The 16526-nt window shown below is 40.4% G+C and overlaps 1 protein-coding gene across 1 annotated transcript in view; it reads right to left on the bottom strand.

The window, feature by feature from the left end:
- Positions 1-1425: 1425 nt before the first annotated feature.
- Positions 1426-16526, bottom strand: part of LOC139743925 (pyrroline-5-carboxylate reductase 1, mitochondrial-like) — a 28608-nt gene continuing 13507 nt past the window's right edge. Inside the window, exon 7 of the mRNA XM_071654393.1 lies at positions 1426-1543. The gene's annotated coding sequence lies outside the window, so the exon portion shown is untranslated. The remainder of the gene's footprint in view (positions 1544-16526) is intronic.

The raw sequence follows: 16526 nt of genomic DNA, 5'->3' as shown, positions 1-16526 counted from the left end.
AAAACAAAAAAAAACAGAGACATCCACATTCTTTCAAATATCTTGCCGTGGACCAGTGACCAGTCCTAATTTTGAGCTGGCACTGGGCACATTCTAATCAAGCCATAGATTAACATAATGATATCTAGAACGATATCCAGTTCCCATGGCACAGTGTGACAACAAATTTACAATAAAATTCATTCTTCCTTATGTCTTGAGTGGTTACTGCAGCAAATTGATAAAATGTAATAATGGTCCTTCACTGTTTCATTGTAAAAATAGAATTTATAAAGAACCTCTTAAGTACAATTACACGATGCATAAAATATTGAAAAAGGCATGATAATAATGATAGCAGTAATCACTGTGTAGTTGATGACATTACTATTAAAAGATGATACTAATGACTAGAATGATGATACTGAAGGCAATAATGATAATAATAATGATATCAAGTAATGTGATCTGTTCTCCCACCTCATCATCTTCAACATTATTACTTGTACCAGTACTACTACTACTATTACTACTATTATTACTACTACTACTACTACTACTACTACTAATAATAATAATAATACAGTACTACCTGTTTTATGATAATTGTCATCACCATCATCATAATTATCATTAATATGATATTATGAAGAGACAGTACCATACTACTACTACTACTACTACTACTACTAATAATAATAATAATACAGTACTACTTGTTTTATGATAATTGTCATCACCATTATGATAATTATCATAATACAATATCATGAAGAGACAGTACCATCCGTCCATATGCTATCTATGGCTTCGTAGAATGCCTACAGAATCTATTGTGTCTGTTGAGCATTATCATGTGCAGCATTTTCCACTTTACAACTGGTAAGGAAGATGCTTGAAGCTATGTAACAAAAGAAGAGTGCTATCCAATCATACATTTCACTCCTAGCTGTGTAAAGATATTTAAAAGTCAGCTGTCTTGGACACGCTGCACGGAGCAAATCAACATATACTTCCAATGACAGGCACAAGACAAGAAAAACAACAACAATGACAACAACAAACAAAAAACAACTCTGACAAGTTAAAACAACTCAAAAAGAAATGAATGAACATCTGGGTCACTGTCAATCCATTGCTGACAGGAAGTGGGTGTTTCAGAGTTTAACTCTATGAACCCTGATCAAATCACAGCAGGAAAGGGGTGAAGAAATGGATATTTTTAAAGGAGGCTCTCATCTCCAATTTCTAACTTTTATCCAAAAAAAAAAAACCACCCCAAAACAAACAAACAAACAAACAAACAAACAAACAAACAAAATCATTTGGACACACTTAAAGACCTCCTGAAGGTACCTTGCTCCAAAGTCTTGAATGGTGTACATCAAAGTAGCCTCTCTGCAAGGCTGATGATTTAAACTTATTGTTCCTCTTCCAGACTGTGGCAAGTAGAGGCTGGAACGCTGTTGGTGGGTTCCTCGTATACAATGGATTGAAGAAACATCCCAGTGGAGGGGGGCATCTCGTCTGTAAAGCAGTGTGGCAACGGTCCGCCTAGTAGATTCTGTATTACAACGAGTAGGCACAAACAGGATAGACGGGTAGTGAGAGATAACGCGTGTGAGTGAGAGGAAACCTAGCCTTTTGTCAAGGCCCTCCCACTGTAACGGGCGAAAGAAGCGAGCCAAACCGAGCACGACAGCGCGAGGTCCTTTTGAGATCTGCTTCCCAACTTATTATTCATGACACATGAACCCTACTGAATAGTCATATTAACAGATTCTGCTCGACCAATGGAATGGCGCGTTCCCCACATCCTCCATCTTGGCATTGTTCGGTCTGTTCTCATGCATCACTGACTACGAGTAGTCTAAGAGGTCTGCGGCATGCATTCGCTGTATGCAAGTCGGGCTCGGGCAGACAGACACTCAGATCGGTCGACCTTTGCTCCTGAAATCAGGGTGCAAAAGTCGGTCATTCAAAGGGCTAACAAAAGGATGCGAAGCAGATCTTAACAGGCCCTTGTGCATCCCCACTCGGTTGGGCTCTATTCATCAAACAGCGAGGGAGCCTTGACAAAAGGCTATAGGAAACCATAATATTGACAAAAAGAGAATATTGATGCAGATGGGGAAAGATGTGCTGTAAGAAATTGGTATCATTTGTTCCCCTCTGCATTTTTCAAGATCGCAACTGCTGATCTACAATGAATCTACAGTGGACTCCCATTATAATGAACACGGTTAAAACGAAATTCTGGTCAGAGCAAAGTAAAAATTCAGGCCGCAACATTTTCCACTCTACATGTGTGTTTTTTTATTGTTTACTTGTTTGGTTATAACAAAATTTTGATATAATGAAAGAAAATGCTGGTCCCACAGACTTCATTATAATGGGAATTCCATGTTAAACAAGCATGTTAGAAAAATGAAACCAGTAGAATTCAAACTTGACATCTACTACTTTTCGGGCAGCAACATTACCACCATGATATCTCTAGTTTAGATATGAGCAGTGACACAATGAGAATATGTGACCCTGCACCTCAAAACAAACAAAAAGTCGCCAGACATGAATTTTTAGTTAAAACCATATTCTGAAAGAGCATACTTTAAGCTTTAAAATGATGTATAACTCAAATCAAATGGACTCTCCTAACCTATCTAAATATTGGAAAAAAAAGCACAAACTCAGGAAAAGTGTGAACTGAGAAAAGAGGCTCTGAAGTACAGTGTCTATTCAAGCGCTTAATCTTTACCAAGCCACGCTAGCTGTGCCATGAATGCATGGGACAAAAAACAGGGTGTTAACCGCCGGAGCAATAACAATGATGGGATTATCAGATTAAGCTGAAATAAGGCGCGCTTTTGTCGATGATTGATGCCAACTTTAAAAGCAGTAGCATTATCCTTTCAAAAGTTATTAGAGTTGAAGGTGAAGAGTGTTTGCAGGCTTTTTAATAAATGAAAAGGGGACTCTATTAGGAACTGACATCTAAACACTGTGTTCTATAATGAAGTGTTTGAAAAAAACTGCCAAAAACACAGTTTTCTATTTGTTTTATGATCCCAAACTTTAACATACCAGGTAATGTAGAAAAAGACTTGATCTTTCAGAAAAAATGAAACACTCAAGGTTGGCAAGGTTGACCCATTTCACCTATTTTCAGTCCTCACACAAAATCTCTATGTGCGACTTTTTGTTCGTTTCATGACTTTTTCTTTTGAGTCTCCCGCATCTATTGACACAAAATTTGCGATGCCCGGGTGTGCGGTTCCGAAGTTATGCATAAATATGTACATGCATGTCAGACCTGTCCTAAATTTGCTCAAGATTTGGAGGGGGCCCTGGGAGCCCCCCTCCCCCCCCCCCCCCCCCCCCCCCCCCCCCCCCCCCCCTCCCCCGGCCTCTATCTATCATCTACTGAAATGCAATCTAACCCATTGAGGCAGGAATGATTATGTTACAACACACATTTTCCATAGACACCTGCCTGAGTGTACTCCGGACTCGTCCTCAACAGGTTAACCTTTCATCACGTTAATACTTCTTGTCATGATGTGTTTTTAATAGTGGGGCAGATATGTAACAAAAATTGGTCGAAATGCTCACATCCGGCGGAAAGTATGAAATTTTGCATATAGGGGTATTTTGGGGCGCTGATTTCAAAAATTGCCGGATCCAAGAGATCTGACCACTGGGTCGGCCGCCATTTTGAATTCCAATATGGCCGCCATGACGAAACGACAAAATCCCTATATCTTTGGTTCCACGTGACCTGTAGCACTGGTATTTGCTACACAGGGGTATTTCGACATTCTCAGTTCAATAATGGATTGATATTTGATGTCTAACAAACCACACGGCCGCCATTTTGAATTCCAAGATGGCCGCCAAGAAGAAACGTTGAAAAGCCCTAGTTTGAGTTCTAAATGACAAACGGAGCTTAAATTTGGTGCACCAAGGTATGTGAACATACAAAAGTAAATAAAAGACAAATTTGTCATGCCAGACAAGCTGCATGGCCGCCATTTTGAATTCCAATATGGCCGCCCAGACAAAGTGTTGAAAATCCCTATCTTGATCGAGTTGTAAATGAAGAGCCATTGGCATTTAGCACACAAAAGTATGTTAACATGTTGGATTGAATAATGGATAAATTGAAAATGTCCGGCAAGCTGCATGGCCGCCATCTTGAATTTCAATATGGCCGCCCAGACGAAAATCATGAAATCCCCTATCTTGAGTGCCAAATGGCATATAGAGGGAAATTTTGTTGCAGCATTGCTGCACACGTTTCTTATGCATTGTGTAGGCCATATAATCAACAGTTGTGCAGCCATACGTTTCAGTTTCGGCATCAGTTTCAGTTTATTTTATTTTAATTACGGCAATTTGCTTCAGCAAAGCTGTTCTTCTGCAAATCCGAGTATATCTGAGCAACATAAAAATAGCAGAAATAGATACAAACTACATAAATAGTAATAAAGAAAGTGACAAGTGTCAGGTAACAACAAAAACAACGAAACATTTTTAAAAAGTAGAGCAAAAGAAAAAAACGAAAACAGAACAAAAAGCTACAGTAACATAATATTTCGACAATATCAAATAGAGACAGAAAGAGAAAAAAAGAGAGAAAAAAATCCTGAGCAGTTGCTTTGACTACAGAAGGGATATGTCAAGAGCTTGTTTGAAGCTGGACAGAGAGAGCCTACATTTCAAATCATAAGTTAACCGATTCCAACACTGGCCTCCTCGAATAGAAAGAGTTCTTTTCCCAACCTTTGTTCTTGCCTTATATCATATAAATTCTTCACAAAGTTTCGAATGCCTTTATGAGGTCAATGGAGATCATTCCAACCATTTCATCCTTATCTAAGTTATGGAGCATTTATTCTTTGACACAATAAGGAAAGTTGCCATAGTGGAATGGACATGTCTGAAGCCTGATTGATTTGGGTTTATGATATAATTGCTATTCAAATAATCATATACAACTGGTTAAAGTTCAATTACCTTTGTAATAACAGATTAAATAGATATGGGTTCTTAATTACCCATCTCACTTTGACTGCCACTTTTATACACTGGCATAACTTTTGAGACCTCTCATTGTTCTCGAATGCAAGCACAAATGCATGAAAGATTACATATATTCCGAAGTGGTTTTGGAATTATACGCACATCAGGTTTTACCAATGTTATTGGTATAGTGTCCATTCCATATGAGTTTTTCATTGGCATACTTTTAACAGCTGTCACAATATCTTCTTCAGTCACATTTTCAAATGAGAACAAGGAACTCCTTTTCAATCTCATCTTCTACTGCTCATCTCGAAAGCATTGTCCTAAAAGAGAGAGAAAAAAAAAACATCCTGAGCAGTTGCTTAGGCTGCAGAAGAGATATTTCAAGAGCTCGTTTGAAACTGGACAGAGAGAGCCTACATTTCAAATCATAAGCTAACCGATTCCAACTCTGGCCTCCTTGAATAGAAAGAGTTCTTTTCCCAACTTCTGTTCTTGTCTTACATAATATGAATTCTTCACAAAATTTCGTATGCCTTTATGAGGTCAATGGAGACCATTCCAACCATTTCATCCTTATCTAAGTTATATGGAGCATTTCTTCTTTGACACAATAAGGAAAGTAGTCATAGTGGAATGGACATGTCTGAAGCCTGATTGATTTGGGTTTATGATATAATTTCTATTTGAATAATCATACAACTGCTTAAAGTTGAGTTTTTCAATTACCTTTGTAATAACAGATTAAATAGATATGGGTTCTTAATTACCCATCTCAATTTGACTGCCACTTTTATACACTGGCATAACTTTTGAGACCTCTCATTGTTCTCGAATGCAAGCACAAATGCATGAAAGATTACATATATTCCGAAGTGGTTTTGGAATTATACGCATATCAGGTTTTACCAATGCTATTGGTATAGTGTCCATTCCATATGAGTTTTTCATTGGCATACTTTTAACAGCTGTCACAATATCTTCTTCAGTCACATTTTCAAATGAGAACAAGGAACTCCTTTTCAATCTCATCTTCTACTGCTCATCTCGAAAGCATTGTCCTAAAAGAGAGAGAAAAAAAAAAACATCCTGAGCAGTTGCTTAGGCTGCAGAAGAGATATTTCAAGAGCTCGTTTGAAACTGGACAGACAGAGCCTACATTTCAAATCATAAGCTAACCGATTCCAACACTGGCCTCCTCGAATAGAAAGAGTTCTTTTCCCAACTTCTGTTCTTGTCTTACATAATATGAATTCTTCACAAAATTTCGTATGCCTTTATGAGGTCAATGGAGACCATTCCAACCATTTCATCCTTATATAAGTTATGGAGCATTTCTTCTTTGACACAATAAGGAAAGTAGTCATAGTGGAATGGACATGTCTGAAGCCTGATTGATTTGGATTTATGATATAATTTCTATTCAAATAGTCATACAACTGCTTAAAGTTGAGTTTTTCAATTACCTTTGTAATAACAGATTAAATAGATATGGGTTCTTAATTACCCATCTCACTTTGACTGCCACTTTTATACACTGGCATAACTTTTGAGACCTCTCATTGTTCTCGAATGCAATCACAAATGCATGAAAGATTACATATATTCCGAAGTGGTTTTGGAATTATACGCATATCAGGTTTTACCAATGTTATTGGTATAGTGTCCATTCCATATGAGTTTTTCATTGGCATACTTTTAACAGCTGTCACAATATCTTCTTCAGTCACATTTTCAAATGAGAACAAGGAACTCCCTTTCAATCTCATCTTCTACTGCTCATCTCGAAAGCATTGTCCTAAAAGAGAGAAAAAAAAATCCTGAGCAGTTGCTTAGGCTGCAGAAGAGATATTTCAAGAGCTCGTTTGAAACTGGACAGAGAGAGCCTACATTTCAAATCATAAGCTAACCGATTCCAACTCTGGCCTCCTTGAATAGAAAGAGTTCTTTTCCCAACTTCTGTTCTTGTCTTACATAATATGAATTCTTCACAAAATTTCGTATGTCTTTATGAGGTCAGTGGAGACCATTCCAACCATTTCATCCTTATCTAAGTTATGGAGCATTTCTTCTTTGACACAATAAGGAAAGTAGTCATAGTGGAATGGACATGTCTGAAGCCTGATTGATTTGGGTTTATGATATAATTTCTATTCAAATAATCACACAACTGCTTAAAGTTGAGTTTTTCAATTACCTTTGTAATAACAGATTAAATAGATATGGGTTCTTAATTACCCATCTCACTTTGACTGCCACTTTTATACACTGGCATAACTTTTGAGACCTCTCATTGTTCTCGAATGCAACCACAAATGCATGAAAGATTACATATATTCCGAAGTGGTTTTGGAATTATACGCATATCAGGTTTTACCAATGTTATTGGTATAGTGTCCATTCCATATGAGTAAGTTTTCATTGGCATACTTTTAACAGCTGTCACAATATCTTCTTCAGTCACATTTTCAAATGAGAACAAGGAACTCCTTCTCGATCTCATCTTCTACAGCTCATCACGAAAGCATTGTCCTGAGCAGACACATAGTTCTGTGCATGGTAGATTGGCTGCGGAACATCTGCAATTTCCAGCACACCGTTTTTTACACTTGCACTTGACCAGCTCTCGGCACCCTTTTGACGCTTCTGGCATTACTGTCCAGAATGGATGCCAGACATCATCGTCATTTTTCGCCCATCCCCAATCTGCAGGCGAAGGCAGCTCTGGGTTTGCAACTTGGGACTGTCCCCATACGTGACCAGCCTGGAAAACTGCCCTTTTCACATGTTGACGAAGAGCCTCCCTTGTAGGTGGAATATTCTCCAGTTTTCGGCTTCCCTGAGTAAACAGTTGTTTGCGAGCCTCGTTCACTTTCTTAAGAGGGGAGGTTCTACTGTACAGGACAACGAACAACCTCTCTATGTTGTCCATGTCATTGTTTGTCACTTCTGCTGGTGCATTTGAGAGACGACTGAAGACCTCCGTCAAGTTTGGCACGGAATTCCATGTGTCCCACACTTTCTTTTTGCCAATGCCAGAGAGAGCAGAAACAGTATCGCATCCGGAAACAGCGTGCAGGAAGAGAAGCCCCCATGAGCGTTCAGGACTAATGTGAGTCGAAATAGTGTGAGCAGCAATGTGCCTAAAGTTCTTACCATGACCAAATGCCAACCACATTGCACAACCTTCCATTTTGCTCGCCATTGCGATAGCCAACACAACCACATCCGTGTCAGTTGCTTGAATGGTGATACTTCGGTAGCCCTTCAGATATGCATGCCAAGCATGGAGCAGCATTCTCGAATCAGCTTCTTCGTGTGTACATGGTTGAATTTGACAAACATCAGAAGCGGGCTTTGATTTAACCTCGTCTTCATGTGTTGTAAGTAGTGTCTTTCCGTCTGGAACCATCATCATTTGCAGAGCAGCTGCAAGGAAACTGAACAATGACTTTTTGTTCGAATCTAGAAGAAGGAAGCTGCCCCAGTTTTGTGGCACGGATGTCTGTTCAGTTAGATGGAGAGGTGTGCCAGTTCTACGACGAAGCCTGGTACCACCTTTGAGACTGTCCGTTCTATAGGTGTCCCACACCACGTCGACACGCTTCACTGTTTTCTCGTTTAATTTTCGAGCAATGTATGGAAGGAACTGCTTCCTTGCGTAGTCACCAAATGTATTCACCACACTGTTGGCCTTCTTGGGATCTAACTGATGTACTAAGGCAGCCCCATCGACAATGAAAACTTCTGTCTTGGGTGTATCATGAGGTCGTGGTGCTAAGGCTTCCAGACATGGTACAAGATCAGCTTTTCTGGTTGCCGGGCGCATTGTGCTGATATTTTCAGCCAGTGCCGGGGGCCAACCATGACACTCGTGTTCAAAGAAAGCGTCAAGATCACCATCCCTAGCTTGGCATGAAATGTACATGCGAGAGAACAGCTCAACATTACTTTTCACGTTTGCGATGTTTGTCTGAGACTTTCTAGGTGATTTCTTTGTCTTTGATTTAAACAGTGCAAGATTGTTCTTTCTGATGTTCTCATAGAAATCGACAGATGGGTCTTGGATTCTCTTCTCAACAAATTCCGCAAATTGTGCTTTGTCAGTTTCCTCAACGGATCGCATTGCGGCAATCACCTCATCAGGCATGATGACCTTGTTGTCAAGCACATACAGGTCCTTACTCTCTTCTTTGAAAGGTTTTCCTAGTTTCTCGAACGAATCGATTGCATTGCTGAGGTCTGATGCAAACGATTTCTGGAAACTAGGCAATTGTTCGTGGTGGCGGACATCAGTTTCCTTCTGAGTCTGAAGCTGGTCCTCAAATTCACTGACTATTCTTGCTATTTCTGAGCCAGCCACCATCCACCGGCGAAGAGCTGCTTCATTTTCGGTGATCCCAATGATTCCACCATCACCTTTCACTATGGAGTTCTGTTGTTCGTGTATCTGATCGTGTGCCAGACAGGAGAACTTGTGTGATGACTTCTGAGTTACGAAATTCCCCTCGACGAATGCATGGTAGACGTCCTCGGCATTGTTGGGAAGTTCCTGAAGGTCCGTTACATGAACTGTTAACCATCTGGCGTAATGGAAGTGATCCATGGCAAACATCCATGGGATAATTGCCGTGAGGGTCTCCACATACAGCAAGTAGTTTGCTTCCCGTTGTGATCTAATGAATGCCAAAAGAAGACACTCCAACTGCAGGACTTTGTTCCAGTAACAAAACTGGGGATACTCTCTAGCCATCTTCTGGCTCCAAAGATCAAATGTTCGCAAATTCTCAGTTGCACATGTCGTTTGGTAGTCATTATATGCTTTTCGCTGCAAAGCGTACAGTGATGCCGCGGTGACTTGGTGTGCCCATTGTGGCCGCGATGTTTGCGAACCTTTCTGAAGACTCTCAGCTCTTCCTTCTGTTGATACACCTGCACTGGTCATTACACTAGTCCAACCACTCCCATCGAGGAAGTCGCCGATCACCTTTAGCAAAGCCATCTCCACATGATGTCCTCCAAGCATCACCACAAATTTGTCTTCACCATACATGCTTGGCCATGTCCACTGGATCTTCTAGCATAGATGGGTTGATCAACTGTCAGAACCGGAACTTGTCTTGGGTTAACTAATTCGGTTGCCTGCTTGATTAGGTTCATGCCATGTTTCACCATTGTTAGTGTGTGAGCACTCTCTCGAAAAAGAGGTAACAACCCAGTAATTGCAGGTGGCCGAGGAGCTTCATCCTGTAGATGTGCCATGTACGCTGACCAGGAGATATTCTCTTCACGCTCATGAGCTTTCATCTCCAGCAGACTTTGTACAAACGAAAGCCACTCTTTTTCTTTGTCCTGTAGTCCAATGGACACACTTGGAGTGGGCGGAGTCTTGGGTTTCCTTGGAATAGGAAGATGAGATGGAAATGCTGCAGGAGGGGCATCACAATAAGATTCAGGCAAGGCGGTTATGGCTTTGGGACGCGTTTTCTTCTCACTCTCAGCAACATTCTCATGATTTCGAATGGTACCTCGATTGTCCTGTGACACATGTTGCGTCAGTGATATCGCGGTTCCATGAAATGAACTTCGTGCTGATACTGATGATGGGTTGTGATCTATGTTGTCTAGGTTTCCTGTTGTGAACAACCCAGTTCGCAATGCAGTCGGACACACCACCCCGTCCTGTCGGTATATCTCGATAACTCTGTTGGCCTCATCTGTGGATACTTGCAGTATGCGTTCGTAGGAAACAGACAAACCACGTTGAAAAAGAACGTCAACGAGATCCCGTTTTCTTGTTTTGCTATGAATGAGGAGACCCAGGTAAAGGGGCAGTGATGTTTCACGCTCCAAGTTGTGACGTAAGCCTCCTGCGGCAGTCTCCGCCCTCCCTCTTTTTACGGTGTTGAACGTTACAAGTTGGGTCAAGGATTGTACAGGGACGCTCAAGCTTCTGTTCATCGCCGTCTGTTTCTGTATACTTGTTCCAGCAAGGATCATTTGCATCAACGCTGTCAATGATGGTGGGGCGTTGTTGTATGATTCCTCAACTAGGGATCCATTGAAATGATATTGCCTTTGCAAAATATCTTTGCGCACAATCTGCGCAGCTCTCATGAGAATGACTGCGTCGTCATCTGAGCGTTGTCTACAAGCATTCAGTAGAGCCTCACCAATATCCTCTTTGAATGTCAGCACCACTTCAAGATTGCTTTTATGTGCCTCAAGTTGTGGCAGCTGTCTGAGAAGCTTGTTCATAAGGTGAGTTGAATTGATCTTCTTTGAAATATTGCCTCCTAGTTGTATCAGACGTTCGTTGTAAAGCTTGGTAAGATCGGATAACTTGATCAGAGTGTAACTATCATCTTTACACTTCATTTCTTCCAAGTTGGATATCAGTTCGGCCAATGCTACTGATTCTGGTTGCATGGTTTCACTTGAACTGGCTCCCTCTTTTTTTCTTACAAACGATCTGTATCTGGTGTGGAGAGCAGTCAGGCACTTCTTGTGATATACATCAGCACCTGATGCCGTCATATCACGTACTGACAATTTAGCCAGGAGTTTTGCATCTCTCAGTTCTGTCGCCATCATTCGAACATTGGAATCTAGATTGAATGTTGCTGCATTGCAAACTGTTTGGTCATGACTGATAATTCTATCACAAAAGAAACATGTGCTAGCGTTACTCTGTTCAATGGATGGAGATGCGAAACTTGTTCTAAGTCTTTTCTTGACAGGCGAGTAAGTTTCATCAAGTTTGAGGTGTGCACTTCGCTTCTTTGCCCTTGATTTCGCCCTGCCCACACGTGAACTGCTACACCGCACATAACAGGTTTTGTGCCATTTAGTAGAGCGGTTAAGCCCTCAAAATCATGAGAATTGTGCAAAATTTGACTAAAGCATGAAACTTTCACCAGTGTTAGTACATACCATGAGATTCATCTTAAGATCGGGAGGTAAGTCTGATTTGACCTCTGATGACCTCCAGAGGTCAATGAACTTCAAATATCAGAATATTTATGTTTGAAGGCATTTGTGAAAGATAGGCCTAGACGTTGGTTACGCTGCACTAAATATGCATTTGTACTACAATTCTTCTGATTCCACAGGGCATTGACAGGTTTCTACCTTTGACCTCTGATGACCTTTAGAGGTCAATGACCTCAAAATACCATTATAGTGATCTGTGATGTTATTAGGTAATGATAAACATGATTAAGATGTGCAAAACAAGCTATCTGTTTTACAATGAAACTGTCTTCATATTCCAAAGAGCAAAGACAGGTTTCTACCTCTGACCTCTGGAGACCTTTAGAGGTCAATGACCTCAAAATATCATAATATTGATCTGTGGTGGCATTAATTAATGATAAACATGGTTAAGATGTACAAAACAAGCATATCTGTTTTACAAGAAATTGTCTTCATATTCCGAAGAGCACAGACAGGGCTCTACCTTTGACCTCTGGTGATCTTTAAAGAATGTACAAAACAAACACAATTGTAGCCCAGATGGCTACTAGCACATGTTTATAATAAAGGATAAAATAGAATAGAATAGAATAGAATAGGAATAGATAGAGAGTAAAAGAAAACAGATCACTGCAGTCGTTTTCCTAGACACCCTGTGACACCAATATGCTAAGTATTCTCCTCTTCTATAGTTTTTAAAACCGTTTACTAGTATCTTCCTTCCAGCTGTTCCCTTTTTTTCAAACCCCCCTCTTCCAAGAAAATTCTATGGTGAAAGGAATTTATGAGTTTGACATTGGCTACTTTCCCCGCTAGTGGTCAGCACTCTCCATCCCCAAAGCCCCGCGCCAAATTACGGGAAATAACGTGATGACGTGTTTTTGCCCTCTGATCCCCAAACATAAATGACCCTCTGAGCTGGAAGGTGGCCCTCCTACCAGAATGTATTCCTCTATTCTAGCATTTATTGTTTAGTGGAGTGGGTCAAACAGGAACTCCAAAGACAAATTCAGGGACAACGACCCAGAACAACGATGACGTTGGTTGTTATAAGGACACTAATATCCATTTGGTTTGTCATTTTGATATACAAGAAACAATAAAGTCTTTACCAGTGGTTACAGAGAAGAAGTGAATGAAGAAACTAACAGACAGTGGGCGAATTAATCAGAAATTGAGATGAATCATTACAAAATTGAATTCTCACAGAAACGAATAGGAGGAGCAAATTGAACATTTTGACCAATAAGAAATTAATTTCTAGTGAACACCACGCCCCAATATAAGATTGAGCCAATGACATGCTTTAGAGAAAGGAAGTTTGTTAGTAAATTAGTTATAAAAAAAATGTCTGAGCCGAGAAATCAGTTATAGTGGCAAGCACAATGGGAGTGGCTTCACACTATATAGTGAAGCAAAGGCTGCAGAGCATTTTGGAACTTTGAGGAACTTTGAGAATAGTTGGAGACCACAGAGATAAAGACAGGAGTTCCCCTTCCTTGGTACATCATGCCCTCTCCAAGTCAATCAACTAATCTTTATCGACGCTGTGAATGTGATGAGGATCTGACTGTCGTAACTGAATCCGCGAGCAGCAGCACATGAGGAGAAACTGTGCGTCACGATAAGACAAAACTTTGGTTTACGCCAATTTGGAGTGCAATTACAAACTCCAAATAGTCAACTGGTGTCATCGGAGATGTTAAAGCGCCCTGTCAGACTGATACAAAGTGGACAGTGATGGTGACGAAGAGTCTAATGAGAGCGCGACAACATACCACTCAACGGACGGCCCAGCCACACTGACGAGATCGACAATGACATGCAGACGAGGACCTCATTCGTCGACCGTACCGATGTCGAGATAAGTGACCACACCTACTAGCATCATTTCTCCCTACTAAATCCCTCCATTTCCCATAGAATAAGACGGTATATGAAATGGTCTCAAAAGCCGTAAAGACGTTCCTAAGTGATGAGTGGAATGCTGAACTAAGTTGAGAGGAAAGAAACTTGTTTGTGAAGAAGTTTTTTTTTGTTTCAGACCTACAGGAAGGCAGGTCGTTGGAATAAATATGCCGTTAGTAGCATTGGTGTTATCCATGTAAATTTTATCATTCTAACGCATTTTGCATTTGGTGTTGTGGAACAATATTTAGTTTCTTCTACTTTTGGAATTTTGGTGATGATTGGTGTCTATGTGAGTATTTAACCCCCGACCAGTACAGAGAGAAGGTGACAGACCAATCCAATATCTATCCGCCTCTGTACAATAATTGGTCGCCGGCTTGGAGAAAGTAGTAAGGAGTTTTAGGGAACTTACACAATAATGACGTTGTCTTCATATATTCCAAAGAGCACATGCAGTTCCACCTTTGACCTCTGATGACCTCGACAGTTAAATGACCTCAAATTATCAGAATATTGATGTTTGACATCATGATTAATGGTAAACATGATGATGTTCTATAGAGAGCATTGGATGGTCCTATTTATTAATCTGGTCTGGTGCATACTGAAAACGGAAAAAGCATAATTAAAAAATCGACCATTGACCCTTGCCAAAAACGCTGCCCCGGAGCCCTACCCCACCCCCACACTTAAAACACACACACATACACACACACACACACACACACAATTCCGCCGCCCCACTTAAGGTGTACTCTTTAGGAAAATTGAACATGAAATTGTAAAGTGCACATCACCATGTCCCCGGTGAAGAAATATTAATTGCACTGTATAATGCTCTCGCAGATCTGTCAAACCTGTACCGCCCCACCCTGGCAAAAGGCAGCAAGTGACAAATGCGATTTATTTCTTATAAATTAACAAAATAATATTGCGCTGGCGATTCCAATGACATATCTCACAGGATTGATTTCTAAGCCATATTTTTTTTTCCAGGAAAATATCACTAAATCGGATTTGAGCAATTTGTGGAACCCCCCCCCCCACTAAAGTAGGACAGTATGTGTATTATATGTATATATATATATATATATATATATATATATATAGATAGATAAGAGAGTAATCATTTAAGAGGAATTACTTTAATTTACGTTTGAAGACATTTCAAGAGATGTAGTCTGATTTGTTAAGGGGCAAATCATTCTAATGTTTGCAGTCTTGTAAACATACTTGTATCTTTAGCGAAAACTGTTCGAGTACGTGGACGGTGATAAGTAGGCCCCTATGAATCACTCCGTAGAGTAAATTATATATGAACCAAATGGTTTCTTTTGAACATGTGTTGTGTTGAAAAGTTCTTGGTAATTCTTTTCCAGGCAAAATGTGTAAATTACATGAAATTTCCGATTTAAAAGCATGTGATGGGAAATGTAAACAGTATGTGCGAATGCTTCTATGTTTCCTGCTAAACGTATACTTTGTTAGTGGGGAAAAGAAAACAAAAGAAAAGAGAAGTCTCGCTCTACCACGTCTACATACCACAACGCCTACGGATATCTTTGTTTCACATTGTTAGTGGGGAAAAGAAAAGAAAAGAGAAGTCTCGCTTCATGAGAGATGTTCAGATCCCCCTCTACACCACAACGCCTACGAATGTCTAGGCTGAAGGTGGGTTTGATTGTCTTATAGGGCCTATAGAGCACCAACAATAAGTGCAGATTAATTGGCACGCTATCTTTTGAATAGAAACAATACTTTGTTTCACACAAGATGATAGCAGAAAGACAACTGATAATCATCCGCTCATGTGAAATCAGGCAGAACTTTTTTCAAAACATTTCAAGAGGCATCTTGGTGAGTTGCAGTCTGTTACACATGCCAATATAATGTGAAAAACAAATTGAAGGCCACGTGCAATACAGCCTCGCATTTTCCGACATCACACAAACTTTGATCAACACGTTCCATATGTACCCGTGATGGAGAGGGAAAATAATAAACAACAGCATCGCAAGATTGGTGCATTTCTGCCAAGACAACAGACAGGAACTGATTCCACGTAAAATACATAAACATGTATTTTGATTTTCCATGCATTTTTCCCATATCATTACACACAATCATTATACACACATACTTGATATGGTGTTCAGCTCACTGTGTGCAGACTGAGCACGACCCGATAATTCAGAACCTCTACCTGAGAAAGGATTGTAGCCTATCCCGCGAATCAAAAAGAAGCTTTCTTATATCATCTCGTGCATCCTGTACTCTATGTGCAATGCACTCATCATAGAGACAAGGTTGCCTTCACCCAAACTGTTTAGATATTGCCACTGCAAGACTCTGATGACTGATCGCATTCAGTGGCTGTGCACCTATAAGAACGCTGGGCTGACCTCAGGATGTCTATCCAGTTAAGTCGTGGAGGAGATCCTGGTGTGCCGATCGCGTGCTTCACTGAAGACGCAGATGCTGCCCTGTCTTGAAAGAGATCAAGGGTATAGATCTAGACCAATTTCAGCAGGTTACACTGAATCATCACTTGCTGGCAGAGAGTCTTAACCGGATCATGCAGGTGATATTACCCGCTGTCAGCGTACCCTGATTCACACATTGGATGCAAACCGGAT

This window comes from Diadema antillarum, unplaced genomic scaffold, assembly GCF_040938485.1.
Source record: "Diadema antillarum isolate AM-2024a unplaced genomic scaffold, OU_Dant_1.0 seq00001122_RagTag, whole genome shotgun sequence".
Lineage (NCBI taxonomy): Eukaryota > Metazoa > Echinodermata > Echinoidea > Diadematoida > Diadematidae > Diadema > Diadema antillarum.
This window is presented reverse-complemented; position numbering and strand designations above follow the sequence as displayed.